Genomic DNA, 18,741 nt, shown 5'->3' on the forward strand with positions numbered 1-18,741 from the left:
CAAGGGGGGGGGGCTTGCCTGGTTGCTCTGGCAAGAAGGAGGGGTCGTCAACTGCGTAGTCGGTCGGGGCACCAGCAGCGGCGTCGGTCTCGTAGTCTACCGGAGAGAAGAGGGGGAAGAAACAATGAATACAATGCAAACACATGCATATCGATGCATGACATGACAAAGCGTGATGTTAGGTGTGCCCAAACGCGGTAGTAGGTGATACCGGCGAAGGGGGGAAACATGCGGGAAAGTATTCCCGGTGTTTCGCGTTTTCGGACAGATGAACTGGAGGGGGAAAGTTGCGAGTTCGATATGTTAGGGACGTGTGGCGGACGAACGGGCTACGTATCCGGATTCGTCTCGTCGTTCTGAGCAACTTTCATGTAGAAAGTATTTTCATCCGAGTTACGGATTATTTTATATGATTTTTATAAGTTTAAATGATTTTCTAAATTTCCAGGATTTATTTTAATTCGAAAATAAAAGAGAAATTGCTAAATGTACCCAGCCCTGTGTACACAGCAGTTTACACAGGGGCTGACATGTGGGCCAGGGGGACCCAGTTGACCAGTCAATGTTTGAGTGGTCAAGAGGGGGTGGGGCCCCCGTGTCATTGACAGATTAGGCTAAATAGGGTTTAATGAAGTTAACTAGTGATTAGGTTATACTAATTATGATTAATTAATTCTTTAATTAATTAATTAATATTTTTATTATTGTTATTATATTTTTTAATTCTTTTTTTATTAAAAACGTTCTGGGCAGTGGGCCCCGTTTGGCAGTGGCCCAGAGGCCTATGCGGGTTTGGTCCAGCGGGTGCGGGCGCACCGGAGCGAGCACTCGCCCGCAGGGCGGGACGAGGCTGCCAGGGCACCGACGGCGGGGCACGCCGGCGCGGCCAGCAGGGGACACAGCGGGCGGAGGCGAGGGGTGGCGCCGGTGCGGCCATTGGTGCGCGGGCGGCGCGGTGGCGCGGCCACGGGAGGAGGAGAGAGCGGAGACGAGGCGCGCCGAGGCACGGGGCCATGGGGCGCCGGCCGGAGCGGGACGCGGGTAGGAGGCCGGAGTGGTGGTGGCGGTAGCGCCGCAGCACAGCAGCAGCTGTTGCAGCCCGCGACGGGGCAAGGCCAGGAGCGGCAAGGGGGCGTCGGCATGGCCGACGCGGTGGTGCACGTGCGACAGAGGAGGAGAGGAGGAGTCGGGGCACGGGGTCTCACCCCCGATGTAGGGGAGTGGCAGTGGGGCGCGGGGAGGAGGTCGTGGACGACGGCGACGACGGAGTGGAGAAGAGGACGACGGGGCGACGGCGATTCGGAGAAGACGGTGAGGGGCTCCGGCGGTGCGGTCCTCGTGCGGCGGGGTCGAGGTAGCTCCGGGCGGGGTCCCGTGACAGCGTGGACGTGGACGGGCGGCAGGGCGCCGGTGGGGCGACGGGAGGGGCCGGCTCCACGAGGGGGGGTGGCGGCGACGTCGAAGCGGCGATGGGGTGATGGGATCGGGGGGTTGCCCCGATCCAGATCGGGGAAGGGCGAGAGAGATCGAGAGGGAGTGGGGGAGTGGGTGCGGGTCACGGGTTAGGGTTTGACCAGGGTGGGGGTTATGGTGGAGTGAGGGGGCGGCCTGGGCCGGTTTGGGCCGGCCTGGCTAGCAACTGGGCCGACTGGCCCAGTGGGGAGGGGGGGGTTCCTTTTTCCTGTTTTGTTTTGTATTTTCTTTTCTTTTTATTTATTTTCCCTTTACTGTTTTCATTTAAAGTTTATTTTATTTTAGTTTTATAAAATACCCGGTGAACACCTAAATTAGTATTGCTAATCAGTCCACTGCCACAATTATTTTGGCACACTACTAATTTAGTTTTATTATTATAACTTTATAAAAAAGGCGTCTAATTAATTGTTTTTGCTGTCATTTCTATTACTTTAGTGCATTTAAATATTTTATTAAAAGATAATTTATCCACCAACATTTACTAAGGATTATTTGACACATTAGGAACAATTTAGTTTTGACTTTTGATAACTTTAATTGTTTAACTTAAATTCAATTTTTGAATATGAATCGTTTCGAACTAACGCGAGATTATCAACAGTAATCTGAGGTGACGTGGCATCGTTAGCGTGGGGTTACTGTAGCCTAATTATCCGGGCGTCACAATTCTCCTCCACTACAAGAAATCTCGTCCTGAAATTTAAGAGGTAGAGTAAGGGGGAAAGTTTGGTTACGAAATTCTAACGATTCTTCTCGGTCTTGGTTGCTCTTCTTGAAGAGATCGATCCATTACATTGATGTCTTCATTCTAGTGCTTCAGGCCATCATTATGAAGTTGTCGTCCTTTCTTCGGGAACTCCATCGTACTTACGAAAGAATAGAGGGTGGGTATTCCGAGAGAACGGACCTCTGCAAGGTTGACTATCTGGTCGATAACATCGGGGAAGGTGGCGAAAAGTACTCTTGAATTGAAACTTAAGAAAATATCGAGAGCAAAGCAAGGGGGTATTCATGGGAAGTTTCGAGCGGGCAGGCAATCGTTCGATTCCTGAATCAGGGCGTGAAAGGGGTTCAAAGCAATGGGAATAAGTATTGTGTCTGATATCAGAATTGATGAACTCTCAGACGGTGGCTCGTGAATTACATATGAGGCCACACGCGAGGAATAACTTCGGGAACAGGGGGTGTCCAGGAGAGTCAGTTTTCGATCCTATGGAACTGTGGGTTATGGGCCCACCATGTGGGTTAAAAGTAGGAAGAGGGGTGACGTCTTGCACGATCATGTAAGCAAGGCATGTCAGAGAATAACCAGTCAGTTATGTTGGCAGCATCGTTGGTACCAAGGGCGAGGGACGAAGAGAACCATTTTCCTGCTCGTTGAAACGAGGCGGACCAATAGGCAAAGTTCCCGTCCATCGGTGGTTACCGAAATGTCATCAACAATAGTAACACGGTCTTACTGACAGAGTTGTACATCGAGGTGTTTACATAAGCAGTAATTTATTACTGCTTAGATCATATAGATCACAAGAAAGGTTAAACAAAACAATGGAAAGGAAAATGTGTTTAAATACACATTTCAGGGGTATATCCTTCCCAAGGACAAGTAGAGCATCATATCCATGACAGGATATAATGTAGAAAACCCTTTAGGTAAGGGAGAGAAATTTCATGACATTACCCATGCAACGGTGTTTGGATAATTGATAAAGATAATTTGGCATTGTGCTTCAAATGCCCTTATTGAAGATCGGAGTACCACAGACATGCTTCAAGATAGTATTGACATGGTCATCAGCTAAAGATCAGACTTTGGATACACAAAGGATTCATCGGAAACAACTTATAGGATAAGTCTTACAATTTCCTCATGGAAGAATGGATAACCTTGCTGAAAAGGAATCTATAACCATAGGGCCTCCGGCCAGGTGTGCTAGGCACGACATCACCTTACCGGGTCACATAAAGACCATTGGTATAACTCTTGGAAATATGTTCCAACCATCATATCTGACCGAGATTCGGATCTAATTAGTGCCAGGATACCTTAGACTCAGGATGTCCGAGAAGAAAAGGTGCAACACAAATCGATGAAATGACGTTGTAAGATTCTCAGGAATTGGACTATGGAAGCGATTTCCGAACAACAGTTCATCATTGAGCCAAGGAGAGAATGACGGGGTGGTTGATGGACTCAGCAAAAATTCATCGAGATGTCCAAGAAGATGGATTTCCACAGTTATGTGAACAAGGAGATAACATTTGTCAGATCAAATGATATACTGATGTATGCTCGAGGGAACATCCACAATTGAACATTGCTCGAAAATGCACCTGGAAATATGGATTGAGCAACCCAATCAAGGTTAGTATGGTGATACAATAACCAATAGTCGAAGGATGAACTATCGACCCTTAACTTCAAAGCAATATGGTTGCTAGAAATAACAAAGTCACACATCAGAGTTCACTTGTGTGTATTCCGGTTAGAAACAACACGGGGAACAAGAAAGAATGATGGTGGTGAGAAGCATCACTATACCAAGAATTCTTAAGAGGTGGTGAAATTCTCACGACATTCTTGACATAAAAGATGGTAATACTCAAAGGTAAAGAAGAACAAAGGTTGGATAGCAAGGAACTCAAGGTATAACACAAAACACGAACAAGTTTGTGTTGAACAGAAGGCAATAAAATGGTCGATGATAAAACAAATCATCGAGGGGCAAGGATGGTATTTCTCATCAAGACTTCAATTGATATCCTGGAAGAGCTCGGAATGCTGATGATGATCATGATAAATTTTGTCGAGAGGCTCCATGAAGGAGCAATTGAACAGTGGCTACCTCAAGCATCATGACTAATGCAGAGAAACATTATTGGAACCACGGATACGACACCAACTCGGAATCAAGCTTGCTGTTCGAGGTGAAATGATAAGACAAGGAAGATCGGCGTAAGCTTAGCTCATCGCCAAAATTTGTGATCCGGGAAGAAGGACCCGGTAGCACAGTTAAAATTTAGTATGATAATGATATAGCCAATCAGGCTAGGAATGGCATGATCGGGTACAAACTCGTACTTAAAGAGGATTATCAAGAGTTGTTGAACCGTAGCGCAGACTCGGTTCAGTTATCGGTGTCTTTGAGTGTTTATTAACTCAGAGCCCATGAAAAACTGTAATCAATGAGAATGTAGTACTTGATGAAGAACTCATAAGAAGTTATGCAGTTCCAAGATAATCTCGAGATACCAGGGTGTAATACTCGACGAAAGATCAAAGTAAAGGTTGGACTGGTGTATTGATCCACAGAAGACAAGTGCTTAAACTTGCCCGAGAAATGGGATCAAAGAAGAACATATGGTCGGAACCACTATTGCAAAGGATCAATTCTCCGATACCAAAGGATATTATATCAAGGAAATAGCTATTATTACAAGAAGTTCCCATGATAGGATCTACATCGTGTCCATGGTCATGAACACAAAGGTTCAAGGTCGACTCCCACTTCCTCAATGCATAACCTTCCATTCACCTCTCGTATTTCGAAAATGACATTAGTTATTGAACGTTTTACCTGGTACAATACCAGATAAGTATGACCCGTGAAATCTTTCGGGTTCGCACCGATTAGGGAAGGTAATGGTTCAACCCATCGGGGCATCTAGGAATATATACCACAAACTTCGGAGTAAATAATACAAGCTCGAAAGTAGAGTATGATTATCAAAGCAGAGGATACAAATTACCAAAGGCATTATATACCCATGGAAATGCTCACAAGGTTTTTGAATATGAAGGATATTGTCGGATAAAATTCAACAAAGGATCTGGTGGTCTTCAACGGATCTGATGTGAGCATCGGTACTCAACCAGAGGAAGAAAGGATGCAAGGAGATCAGACTATAGAAACAACTGACTAATTCAAAGCTGAAATGCAAAGGAATTATGAACTTCAAATCAAGGGATCAGAAGCAAAACACTCTGATCAAGGATGGAGAAGTTGAGTAGGCTTAGGGGTACAATCGATGGCAATTTGATTGGTTGAGATCCAGCTCATGTTTAATATGACGTCTGAGCCGGAAGGATGAATTCTAGGATCTGATTGAGGATTGCGAGCATTCACAACATATCGAATCAAGGGACTCGAAATGATAATGACAAATGATGCTAATGAATATTGCTAGTCATATGGAACGCAACCATAATGCAAGCAGACAAGTATTTGCAGAGTAATAGCGGGCAGAGATTTATCAAAAGATCAGATAGTATTTCAAGGTGTCTTGTGAATCATATGAACAACGGGGGAAGAGCGGATACTCTGTAAGTGCGAGGAATTATCCGTAGAGGGTATTCATGTGGCAAGAACTGCAATGCAGTAGGTACAAAGTATTCTCAGATCAAATAGAGATAATTTCGGGGTATCTTGTAATAACAAGATCAATTGAGAACAAAAATAAGAACAACAGGTGTATGTATTTATCCATAGGGATATTTCGGTGGTAGGGAATTGCAAAAGAAGTGGGCACAAAGTCTCGATAGAACTTTAGAGAGTATCTTCGGAATCTTCTGGTGCAGCAAGCGACCATCGGAAGTGAGGCCTCTCCGGGAGAAAGTATTTTCGAGAACCTAAAGTTAGTTTTGTTTTCAGCAAAATCATTTAACCCGAATAGAAGAGAGATCAGAGTCCCAGAGTATAGACGAGGAATAAAAGATCCTAATACCACCCAATGGCGACGTGGGCCCGTAAGGCGCACAACCATGTTAGTAAAAGTTTTGTAATGTCTAGACTCGACTTCGGCCAAGGAGTTTGGAAAGGGGATTCCTACAGGCAGTCGGCTCTGATACCAACTTGTGACGCCTCCTAACTACTCCTCGAAGCCGAACTCCATGTAGAATCATCCTCGGGATCTCTAGCTCCTGGACTCCAGCATCTGGTTGCGACAACCAGGTATAGAAAGGGGAAAAGAGGGAGTAAAGCAACCGTGAGTACTCATCCAAAGTACTCACAAGCAAGGAGCTACACTACATATGCATGGGTATATGTGTAAAGGGCCATATCGGTGGACTGAACTGCAGAATGCCAGAATAAGAGGGGGATAGCTAATCCTATCGAAGACTACGCTTCTGGCCTCCTCCATCTTGCAGCATGTAGAAGAGAGTAGATGGTAACTTCACCAAGTAGCATCGCATAGCATAATCCTTCCCGGCTATCCCCTCCTAGTCTCCCTGTTAGAGAGCGATCACCGGGTTATATCTGGCACTTGGAAGGGTGTGTTTTATTAAGTATCCAGTTCTAGTTGTCATAAGGTCAAGGTACAACTCCGGATCGTCCTTCTACCGAGGGACACGGCTATTCGAATAGATAAACTTCCCTGTAGGGGTGCACCACATAACCCAACACGCTCGATCCCATTTGGTCGGACACACTTTTCTGGGTCATGCCCGGCCGCGGAAGATCAACACGTCGCAGCCCCACCTAGGCTCAACAGAGAGGTCAGCACGCTGGTCTAAATCCTATGCGCGCAGGGGTCTGGGCCCATCGCCCATTGCACACCTGCACGTTGCGTACACGGCCGGAAGCAGACCTAGCCTAGCAGGCGTTCCAGTCCAACCCGGCGCGCGCCGCTCCGTCGCTGACGTCAAGAAGAGCTTCGGCTGATACCACGACATCGAGTGCCCATAACTGTTCCCACGTAGTTGGTTAGTGCGTATAGACCAAATGGCCAGACTCAGATCAAATACCAAGATCTCGTTAAGCGTGTTAAGTATCCGCGAACGCCGACCAGGGCCAGGCCCACCTCTCTCCTAGGTGGACTCAACCTGCCCTGTCGCTCCGCCACAAAGTAACAGTCGAGGGCCGTCAGGAACCCAGGACCACCTCTACCGGGATGGAGCCACCTGTCCTTTCAGCCCCCTCATCAGAATCACTTGCGGGTACTCAACGAGCCGACCCGACTTTAGTCACCACATGTGTCATGTATATAAAGTATATAGTATATACCCGTGATCACCTCCCGAAGTGATCACGGCCCAGTAGTATAGCATGGCGGACGGACAAGAGTGTAGGGCCACTAATGGAACACTAGCATCCTATACTAAGCAGTAGGATAGCAGGTAAGGGTAACAACTGTAGCAACAATGACAGGCTATGCATCAGGATAGGATTAACTGAAAGCAGTAACATGCTACACTACTCTAATGCAAGCAGTATAGAGAAGAATAGGCGATATCTGGTGATCAAGGGGGTGGGGCTTGCCTGGTTGCTCCAGCAAGGAGGGGTCGTCAACTACGTAGTCGGTCGGGGCACCAGCAGCGGCGTCGGTCTCGTAGTCTACCGGAGAGAAGAGGGGGAAGAAACAATGAATACAATGCAAATAGATGCATGACATGACAAAGCGTGATGTTAGGTGTGCCCAAACGCGGTAGTAGGTGATACCGGCGAAGGGGGAAACATCCGGGAAAGTATTCCCGGTGTTTCGCGTTTTCGGACAAATGAACCGGAGGGGGAAAGTTGCGAGTTCGATATGTTAGGGATGTGTGGCGGACGAACGGGCTACGTATACGGATTCGTCTCGTCGTTCTAAGCAACTTTCATGTAGAAAGTATTTTCATCCGAGTTATGGATTATTTTATATGATTTTTATAAGTTTAAATGATTTTCTAAATTTCCAGGATTTATTTTAATTCGAAAATAAAAGAGAAATTGCTAAATGTACCCAGACCTATGTACACAGCAGTTTACACAGGGGCTGACATGTGGGCCAGGGGGACCCAGTTGACCAGTCAATGTTTGACTGGTCAACAGGGGGTGGGGCCCCCGTGTCATTGACAGATTAGGCTAAACAGGGTTTAATTAAGTAACTAGTGATTAGGTTATACTAATTATGATTAATTAAGTTAATTAATTCTTTAATTAATTAATTAATTAATATTTTTATTATTGTTATTATATTTTTTAATTCTTTTTTATTAAAAACGTTCTGGGCAGTGGGCCCCGTTTGGCAGTGGCCCAATGGCCTATGCGGGTTTGGTCCAGCGGGTGCGGGCGCACCGGAGCGAGCACTCGCCCGCAGGGCGGGACCAGGCCGATAGGGCACCGACGGCGGGGCACGCCGGCGCGGCCAGCAGGGGACACGGCGGGCAGAGGCGAGGGGTGGCACCGGTGCGGCCATTGGCGCGCGTGCGGCGCGGTGGCGCGGCCACGGGAGGAGGAGAGAGGGGAGACGAAGCGTGCCGAGGCACGGGGCCATGGGGCGCCGGCCGGAGCGGAACGCGGGTAGGAGGCCGGAGTGGTGGTGGCGGTAGCGCCGCAGCACAGCAGCAGCTGTTGCAGCCCGCGACGGGGCAAGGCCAGGAGCGGCAAGGGGGCATCGGCGTGGCCGACGCGGTGGTGCACGTGCGACAGAGGAGGAGAGGAGGAGTCGGGGCACGGGGTCTCACCCCCGATGTAGGGGAGTGGCAGTGGGGCGCGGGGAGGAGGTCGTGGACGACGGCGACGACGGAGTGGAGAAGAGGACGACGGGGCGACGGCGATTCGGAGAAGATGGTGAGGGGCTCCGGCGGTGCGGTCCTCGTGCGGCGGGGTCGAGGTAGCTCCGGGCGGGGTCCCGTGACAGCGTGGACGTTGACGGGCGGCAGGGCGCCGGTGGGGCGACGGGAGGGGCCGGCTCCGCGAGGGGGGGTGGCGGCGACGTCGAAGCGGCGATGGGGCGATGGGATCGGGGGGTTGCCCCGATCCAGATCGGGGAAGGGCGAGAGAGATCGAGAGGGAGTGGGGGGAGTGGGTGCGGGTCACGGGTTAGGGTTTGACCGGGGTGGGGATTATGGTGGAGTGAGGGGGCGGCCTGGGCCGGTTTCGGCCGGCCTGGCTAGCAGCTGGGCCGACTGGCCTAGTGGGGAGGGGGGTTCCTTTTTCCTGTTTTGTTTTGTATTTTTTTCTTTTTATTTATTTTCCCTTTACTGTTCTCATTTAAAGTTTTTTTATTTTAGTTTTATAAAATACCCAGTGAACACCTAAATTAGTATTGCTAATCAGTCCACTGCCACAATTATTTTGGCAGACTACTAATTTAGTTTTATTATTATAACTTTATAAAAAAGGCGTCTAATTAATTGTTTTTGCTGTCATTTCTATTACTTTAGTGCATTTAAATATTATATTAAAAGATAATTTATCCACCAACATTTACTAAGGATTATTTGACACATTAGGAACAATTTAGTTTTGACTTTTGAAAACTTTAATTGTTTAACTTAAATTTAATTTTTGAATATGAATCGTTTCGAACTAACGCGAGATTATCAACAGTAATCTGAGGTGACGTGGCATCATTAACGTGGAGTTACTGTAGCCTAATTATTCGGGCGTCACATAGCTGAAAGGTGCTTGCTGAAGAAAAGGAAGACATCCGAGATGGGCCACCGGGCCACAAAGCTTGCCACGTGCGTTTGCTAGAGGACGGGCGCGACTATGTCTTGCTAATAGCGGGATCTAGCGTATGCTTCCTATTTCCTTACTTTAGCTTAGAAGTAGGCATATGGGAAGTTACACAAAGATGACTTATCGGTTGGCCTAAGCTTACTCGATTCCATTCTTTCCAATATCATATACGCCTAGTGAAATGCATCTATCTCCTCTCCTCCCCTTCTTTCTTTTTATCCATTTTATATACCTAGTCGAAGACTACTTCAGATTATAGGGCGGGCTTTTCTACCCATTGACCGGGACCGATCACTGTGTTTGACCGCTCTTGGTATTCAGACCTTGGACTTTTTCGCTAGGAGCTGATCCATTCTTTAAGAGCGTAAAGGATGCACTGGTGAGCCGGCCTAGTATTCCCAGCCATAAGTATTGTCCGTCTCAACTTTCAGGTTAGTTTTTTTTAACGTTTCTTCATTCACTTTAAATTTTTTATATTTTCGAATATACTTTCAATAAGTATATTCCAAAACATATTTTACTTCTTGAAAATTAAAATTGATAATATGAAAAACGTTAATGTTGTGTAATTTTTTGTTAGCATAACTTACAAGAAATGTTGATATATTTCGAATGTTTGTAACATGAAATAAATGTTCACACATTTCAAAAAAAATAAACGTGTATTAAAAATTCTTCACATGTATATTAAGAATGTATACCTATATGACACAAAGTAAAAATTAAAATATATATTTGGAAAATATTAATCATGTATATGAAAAATATTAAACCTGTATAAAATATGTTTTAGATGTATACCAAAAATGTACGAGAGAATTCCTTATTTGGCCCTTTCTTAAAATTTGCTTCCCTTTTTGGCCCTCAAAAATATATTTTTCCCTTTTTGACACTTAAATTTTGTTTTGTTCTCTTCATGACACTTCTGTCAGTTTTGACCACCAACACCGTGAAGTGCAACATGAAAGGTCGTTTTCGCCCCTGCTTTAGCTCATTGGTAAAAAAAATCTCCAACGCATCTTCTCTCTCGACTACGGTGTGGTAGTTGTATGAGGCAAACGGCGGCGGCGCGAGGCTGGGAGAGTGATGGTGCGATATATCGGAGTGCAAGACCGATGCTGTTGCCGCGGATTGACGGCAAACGGCGGCCTATGCAGCGCGTCGTCGGGCGGCCATGGTGGAAAGGTGGAGGAGGGTCATGGCGGGGCAGCGGCCTTGGGCCATACGGTATCGGCGTCGGGCGGCCATGCAGGGCCACGGACCTGCAGCAGCCATAGACGGCCATGGTAGCGCAGCGGAGAAGGGTCGTGCGTTCTCGGCCTCGACGGCCATGGTGGCGCAGTGGCGGCATGGCCAGCGGCTGCCAAGACAGAGTCCGCGTTTGGCACTGCTCCCTGGTGTCTTCCACGCCGAGGGATCCGAAGATGTGATATATGAACTCGAGCATGATTTGATTCATATCCATTACGCGGTGGTAAAATTGTAGATTTTTTTTCATTTGCTCATGTAGTCAAGACAGAACATATCACATTACCACTGCTTTTGACTTGTAAATAATTTTGGTCACATAATACACCAGGGGTAAAACGGTATTTTTCACGTAAGACTTAACATTGTGAAGTGCCAAAACTGAAGGAAGTGTCATGAAGGGAACAAAATGAAAATTGAGTGTCAAAAAGGAAAAAATATATTTTTGAGGGCCAAAAAGGGAAGCAAATTTTAAGAAAGGGCCAAATAAGGAATTCTCTCAAAATGTACAATGTGTATGAAAACAATATACATCAAAATATATATTTAAAGAAAATGTTAATCATATATATGTATACCAAAAACGCGAGCTTCAGGCGGAACCAAAGCTTACTTTTTTAGGGTTCCCAAGCTTTACTTTTTTTTAGTTGATCCCAAGCTTTACTTATCAAGCTTACTTTGGCACATGAAAAACTTGGATCTCGCATTCCATCTTTTGCCGGACCTGATGTGCTGGTGTGCAGGACATCGAGGCTGGCCTGGCCACCCTCAACCCCCCCTCCTTCCCAAGGCCCGGCTTGCGGATGCGTGCCACCCGCTGTTTTTTCCGCGTGGAAGCTGGAAGTCAACTACTCCCTCCTCACGTCTCCCATTTCCCAAACTTCTCCCCCATTTCCCCTCAGCTCTGCCCGTCCTGCCCTGCCGGTCCTCCCTTGTCCTCTCCACACAGTTGACTGGCTAAATCAAGAGTTTCTCTGTATAAGATTTCTGATCCCACCTATCAAGAGTATCAGGTATTGCTATTCTGGAGATAATTGCATCTATAGTCCTCGTACTCGCAGGCGACGTCCAACTCAGTCCTGGAACTTGCGTACTGCTTCAATACGGTACCAGTACATGAAAATACGTGGTCAATACGGTCCCTGAGGTTGAAACATCAGTCCTGGTTGTACACGTCACATACGTATCTCGTATTTCTGTAGTAGAGGCCACGTTCGTATGCGGCCCATATGTCAGTGGGCCAAAAAAAAATGAAAAAAACGCCGGGGGGATTCGAACCCACAAGCTCTGCCCAACAACTGACCGAGCGGTCCACCAGGCCGAGTGTGTGATCGTGTTTAACATGGGGATGCACTATGTATTATAAGCATATCCGTGTCTCTTTAAAAATATACATGAATTTTAAGATATTCATGAGTTTTTTTGAAAGCAAAAAAGTACATCGATTCACAAAATGTTCATGATTAAAAAGTAAAACGTGGTGTCTACAACAAATGTCTGTGAATTTTTAAAAATATTGACAAAATATTTCAAAAATGTTCTCTGATTCAAAAATGTATTGATGTATTAAAAAATGTTCGTCATAAAAAAAATGTTTCTGAATTTCAAAAGTTTTTCACGTATTTTAAGAAATATTTGCCTCTGCAAAAACAACTTGTTGACGAGTTCCAAAAAACATGTACGCAGTTTCAAAAATTATTTGTTAATTCAGAAAATATTCACTAAATTGGAAAAGTTCATGAATTTAGAAAATTTCCGCAACTTCAAAAATATGGTGAACATTTTGGGAGTGCATCTCCTTACATACATATAGTGAGTGCAACTTAGAAAATTCCAAAAAATAATGTTCGCAACTTAGAAATTTTGCGCAACTTATACAGAAGACTATATATATAGGGAGTGCATCTCCTCACATATCGCGTTCGCGCGCGCGCACACACACACACATACACACACTTGGTATTCATGAATTGATTTTTTTATGTTCCTCGATTAGAAAAATGATCATGATTGAAAAGTAAAAGTTTGTGTATGCAAAAAATGTCCTTGAATTTATGAAAATATTCAAGAAAATGCTTCGGGTTTAGAAAAATATATTTCCTAAATTTTGAGAAAATGTTCACAGATTCAAAAAAATATTGATGAATTCAAAATGTTTATCACAAACAAAATGTTTATGAATTTCAAAAGAAATTCATGAACGAAAAAATATTCACCTATGCAAAAAAAACTTCTTGACGAGCTCCAAAAAACATGTATGCCATTTCAATAAGTATTGACGAATTTGTAAAAATTTCATGAATGAAAAATTTCGCAACTTAAAAAATTTGGTGAACATTTTTTCAATTCTAAGAAGAAGTTTTAAATTCGAAAAATGTTGAGCCCAATTTTTAAAAATGTTGACCAATTTGAGAAAAAAACATGAATTAAAAAATATGCGCAATTTCATAATTTCTGTATGCAGTGGGCTCAGTGGGGTACGCACCAGGTTGCTCGTGCCATTGTTTTTTAGGGTTTGCTTGCGCCAAATAGGAGACTGCCAAAGAAATGAACACGAACAAAAAAAAACAGAACACGCAGAAGACAACTGGGCCGTAACTATAAAAACAAAAGAAACAGGCCCGTACAGCCCAAAAAAAGAGTGTGAACACCTAATTATATTTCTTTTCACTAAAAAAAACTAAATAGATTTCTTATAAGGAGCTCTACATATATAGGATGTGCATCTCCGTACGTATCACGTCTACACTCTTGGTCTAGTGCTTAGCGCGCGCTTCCCTGGCCCACATGTTGCGGGTTCGAACACCAGTGCCTGGCGCATTTTTTCCTTTTTTTTTCAATATCCCACTGACATATGGGTTCAACCTGACGAGCGGGGCCAATCTGACGTGGCATACGGCGGAATACAACAGTACGTGTGCAACGCGTAGAGCCAGGACTGACGTTTCAACCTCAAGGACTGTATTGATCACGTATTTTCATGTACCGGGACCGTATTGAAGCAATACGCAAGTTCCAGGACTGAGTTGGACGTCGCCGGCGAGTACAAGGACTATAGATGCAATTATCTCGCTATTCTGCCACATACAATTCACTAGCTGTGTTTGGCTTGGCCTGCTATCTTGGAGTCAATGTTCATCCAGATGCAAGAGTTCGTTGTCCTGATGCAGGTTTGCACTGACTAAATCATCGATCCGGTTCATGCTTTCTTTCTACTCCGGTATTTAAGCCGTCGAGATTTTCAATCCTTGTTTTAGTAGGTGTAATATGCGATCTGATTGGGGAAATCCGGTCAACAATTGTCTGTTTTGTTTGCATTCTCCTTAGTGAGGTTGGATCTTGAAACTTGGGTATTTCAATCACTGTAAATGTTTATGAAGTACTGTGATGTTTCTACGGTTCGGTGAAATGTCGCAACAGAGCCATCTAGTTTAATGGGTTCGAAAAAGAGGGCAGTTTTAGGACGATTTGCCAAAACTGCAATTTTCTAACATGTATCCATTTATCAACCCGGGGGGGGGGGGGGGGGGGGGGGGAGATCATAGACTAGCTCTCAAAAGCGTATTCACAATATGAGCAAACTCGTTAAAGTAGTATCAATTGTTTGAGCTCATTCCAAAACTTCTGTCATATATGGAAGTTTTTTTGGTTAATTTTATACGGTAATAGTTTGTATTGGACATGTCGAGCTTCAACTTACTCGATCCTCAGCTGTAGACATGTTTCTGAACATTCTGTAGTTGTGTGTACTTTGCTTTGTGTTATCTATTCACGACTTAAAACATTTAACTGTTATGTTGTACAGGGATATTCCTTGATTACATGGCAACAGTATTAGCAGTCAGTGTTGTAGGATGGGTTGTTTCTCCTATTATTACAAGGATGCTTTCTTTGGTGCTGTCCTATATGTCAAGCCAGTATAATTGGAAATCTGGGATATCATCTGATCTCAAGAATTTGGAGGCCACTTTAATGGATATACTCCTCGTAGTTGGAGCAGCTGAAAGGCAACATGTAGTAGACACCAATCAGATATTGTTATTGCAACAAATGAAAGACGCAGTCTCTGATGCAGACGATGTCTTGGATGAGTTTGATTATATGCTTTTAAAAGAGAAGGCTGAGAAAAATGACCTGCGCAGCCGCATAGCCTCCTCTTCCCTCTCCTTTGGCAAGCGTTTGGTCAATAGTGACAAGTCTAGATCAGAGCTGCGGAAGGTCCTCAAAAGCTTGGAGAGAGTTAGAACTTCTGCAAAGATGTTTGTCCAAGTGATGACACTGGAGAGCTATAACCCCAGTCAGTCTCTTCAGTGTGTCCCAGCAAGAACCACCGGGTCCTTTTTGCATGAAGATGTGACTTTTGGGCGAGAAAGGGAGATACATGAGCTCGTGGGTCAGCTCGTGTATAGATCTGATGAATGTTCATTGAACAATGAGGAAAAGTTTAGGACTGAGGTGCACGCTATTGTTGGTGTTGGGGGGATCGGCAAGACCACTCTGGCTCTGCTGATCTATAATGATGAGCGCATCGTGGATTTTTTTGATGTCAGAGTGTGGGTTAGTGTTTCCAGTAACTTCGACAAAACTAGAGTTATCAAAGAGATCATAGAAAACATAACTGATGGTGAGAGTGCTGAATTGGATAAGTTTAATTTCAGCAGGCTCCAGGAAGAACTTAATGAGAGACTTTATTCCAAGAGGTTTCTCTGAGTGTTGGATGATGTGTGGTACAATGAGAAACATGGAGAACACATCAACAAACAAATGTGGATGGAAATAATAGCACCTATTAAGGAAAGTTATGCAACGTCTGGAAATAATATTATAGTGACAACACGAACATAATTGGTTGCAAAAATGCTGGACTCTAGAAGCTTGTTCACTTTACAAGGTTTGGAAAGAGATGATAGTTGGTTACTGTTCAGGCGGTGCGCATTTGGCAGCAGTAAGCCAGAAGGTTATCCAGAGTTGAAGCGGTTAGGATACCAAATTGTTCAAAAACTTAAAGGCTCACCTCTAGCATTAAAGGTTATTGGAGGACATTTAAATGGAAAATACAGTGATGCAGAGTGGGAGGATGTTCTTCAAAAATATGTCCTCAATCCAAATGATATTTTGACGATCTTACGCTTAAGTTTGTTAAACAACGTGACAGAAGCCACCCTCATCATATGCGCCAAGGGATGCAACGACCGAAGCTTGTAGCGTAGGATAGACTAGGAGTCCGTTATGGTTTATATTCTTGTTAACTTAGATATCTATCTCTAGTCTATCTCTTGTTCTCCAAGATTGTAATCCCAACAACTTGTACGCTATCAGGGAGGTCGCGACCCTGCATATAAACACGAAGCCATCGGCCCTGGAAAAGGCACGACGTTCCCAGCCTTTCTCACATGGTAATCAGAGCCTAACTCTTCCATTCATCTAGCCCTAGCCTTCCATCGCACAAGCTTCCGCCATGGCATCCTCCAGCTCATCCAACTCCACCCTCACCGGCCAAATTACCGAGAAGCTCACCCGCACAAAGTTCATCCTCTGGCACACACAGATCACGCCACAGCTCAGAGGCGCGGGCGTCTATGGCTATGTTGACGGCACCATGCCGGAACCAGCTAAGACCGTCATCACCAAGGAAAAGGACGGGAAGGAGACGGCCACACCAAACCCCCTTCATCTACTTGGTTATCTTCTGAACAATCTTTCCAAGGAGGTGCTCGTGCAAGTGACCTCGATCTGCCATGCACATGAGCTCTGGATAGTGCTGGCGAACATGTTTTCGTCCCAGTCGCTGTCTCGCATCAACAACATCCGCGTCGCTCTTGCGAACGCACAGAAGGGAAACCAGTCCGTTGCGGCCTTCTTCGCGCACATGCGCTCCCTCGCCGACGAGCTTGCTGCTGCAGGCAAGCCACTCGACGACGACGAGCTCATCTCCTACATCACGGCCGGCCTCGACATGGAGTATCAACCCCTCGTTTCCGCCCTTGACGCCCGCACTCAGCCCGTCACCCTTGACGAACTGTATGCTCAGATGAGCAACTTCGATCAAAGGAGGGTGCTGTTCCAGGGCACAAACTCCGGTGGTGGTGGCTTCAAGTCTTCTGCCAACGCCGCCATGCGCGGTCGAGGTGGTGGCTCACACTACCGCGGGCCAACCCGCGGCAAGGGAAACAACAGCAACAACACCCGTGGCGACCACGGTGATTACGGCGACCGCGGTGACTGCGGCGACTCTCGTGGCAATGGTGGTCGGCCCTCCTACACCAACAACAGGGGCGGCCGCCGTAACTCCTCCAACAAGCGTCCTGATGGCGTATGATGCCAGATCTGTGGTAAACCCGGCCACACAGCAAAAGACTGTTGGTACAGGTTTGATGATGACGGTGACTCGTCCTCGAATGAGAAGGTGGTCGGGGCTGCTGATGGCTCATATGGAGTGGACACAAACTAGTATGTGGACAGCGGTGCAACCAACCACATCACCGGTGAACTCGAGAAGGTGACCATGCGTGAGAAATACCGCGACAAAGACCACATCCACACTGCCAGTGGAGAAGGTATGAAGATTCGTCACGTTGGTCACTCAATTATTAATACCCCTCATAGGAAAATTCAGCTTCGAAATTTTTTGCATGTCCCTAGTGCTTACAAAAATCTTCTCTCCGTTCATCGTATTGCTATTGATAATCATATCTTCCTTGAGTTTCACCCCTTTAATTTTTTGATCAAGGATCAGGCAACGAAGAAGGTGCTCTATCGAGGTAGATGCGTTCGTGGGCTTTACCCTTTGATTCCGGAGATTAGAAGATTCAATAAACAAGTTTTTAGTGCCACCAAGCTATCTTCAACACGGTGGCACGATCGATTAGGGCATGCAGCTTTTCCTTTAGTTGAACGTTTGCTTAGGAAGAATAAACTCTCATATGTTGGAGAGCGTGATGTCGAAACAATTTGTGATTCATGTCAGAAAGCTAAAAGTCATCAGTTACTGTATCCAATTTCTACTAGTATTTCTACCAAACCACTACAACTCATTTTTTCTGATGTTTGGGTACATGCCCCTACTTCTGTTGGTAGACATACATACTACGTGAGTTTCATCGATGACTTTAGCAAATTCTCTTGGATCTATCTTCTCAAGAAAAGATCCGACCCTGTTTCAAGTTTTTCTTAACTTCCAAGCTCTTGTAGAACGAAAATTTGACACCAAAATCATCGCTCTCCAATCTGATTGGGGAGGCGAATATGAGAAGCTCAACTCATTTTTCCAAAACCTTGGCATATCTCATCACATGTCGTGTCCGCATGCCCATCAACAGAATTGGTCTGCCGAACGCAAACACAGGCACATCGTAGAGGTTGGCCTTGCTATCTTGGCAAGAGCATCCATGCCGCTTAAGTTTTGGGACAAAGTGTTCCTTACGGCAGTTCACCTCATAAACGTGTTGCCTAGTCGTGTCATTAATAATGACACTCCTACTGAAAGACTCCTTCATATCAAGCCAGATTACAATTCTCTTCGCATGTTTGGCTGCGCTTGTTGGCCCAATCTTAGACCATACAACAACCGCAA

General features: G+C 45.4%; 1 non-coding gene and 1 pseudogene across 1 annotated transcript; both read left to right on the forward strand.

Moving 5' to 3' along the window:
- The first annotated feature begins 8,492 nt into the window (after window positions 1–8,492).
- The window catches only part of LOC109770343 (putative disease resistance protein RGA1), a 67,501-nt pseudogene continuing 57,252 nt past the window's right edge, over window positions 8,493–18,741 (forward strand).
- LOC120970111 (small nucleolar RNA Z247) lies at window positions 17,077–17,215 on the forward strand. Its single transcript, XR_005764857.1, has one exon. It is a non-coding gene; the product is annotated as a small nucleolar RNA Z247 (small nucleolar RNA).

The sequence above is a fragment of the Aegilops tauschii genome, chromosome 7, assembly GCF_002575655.3.
Source record: "Aegilops tauschii subsp. strangulata cultivar AL8/78 chromosome 7, Aet v6.0, whole genome shotgun sequence".
NCBI lineage: Eukaryota > Viridiplantae > Streptophyta > Magnoliopsida > Poales > Poaceae > Aegilops > Aegilops tauschii.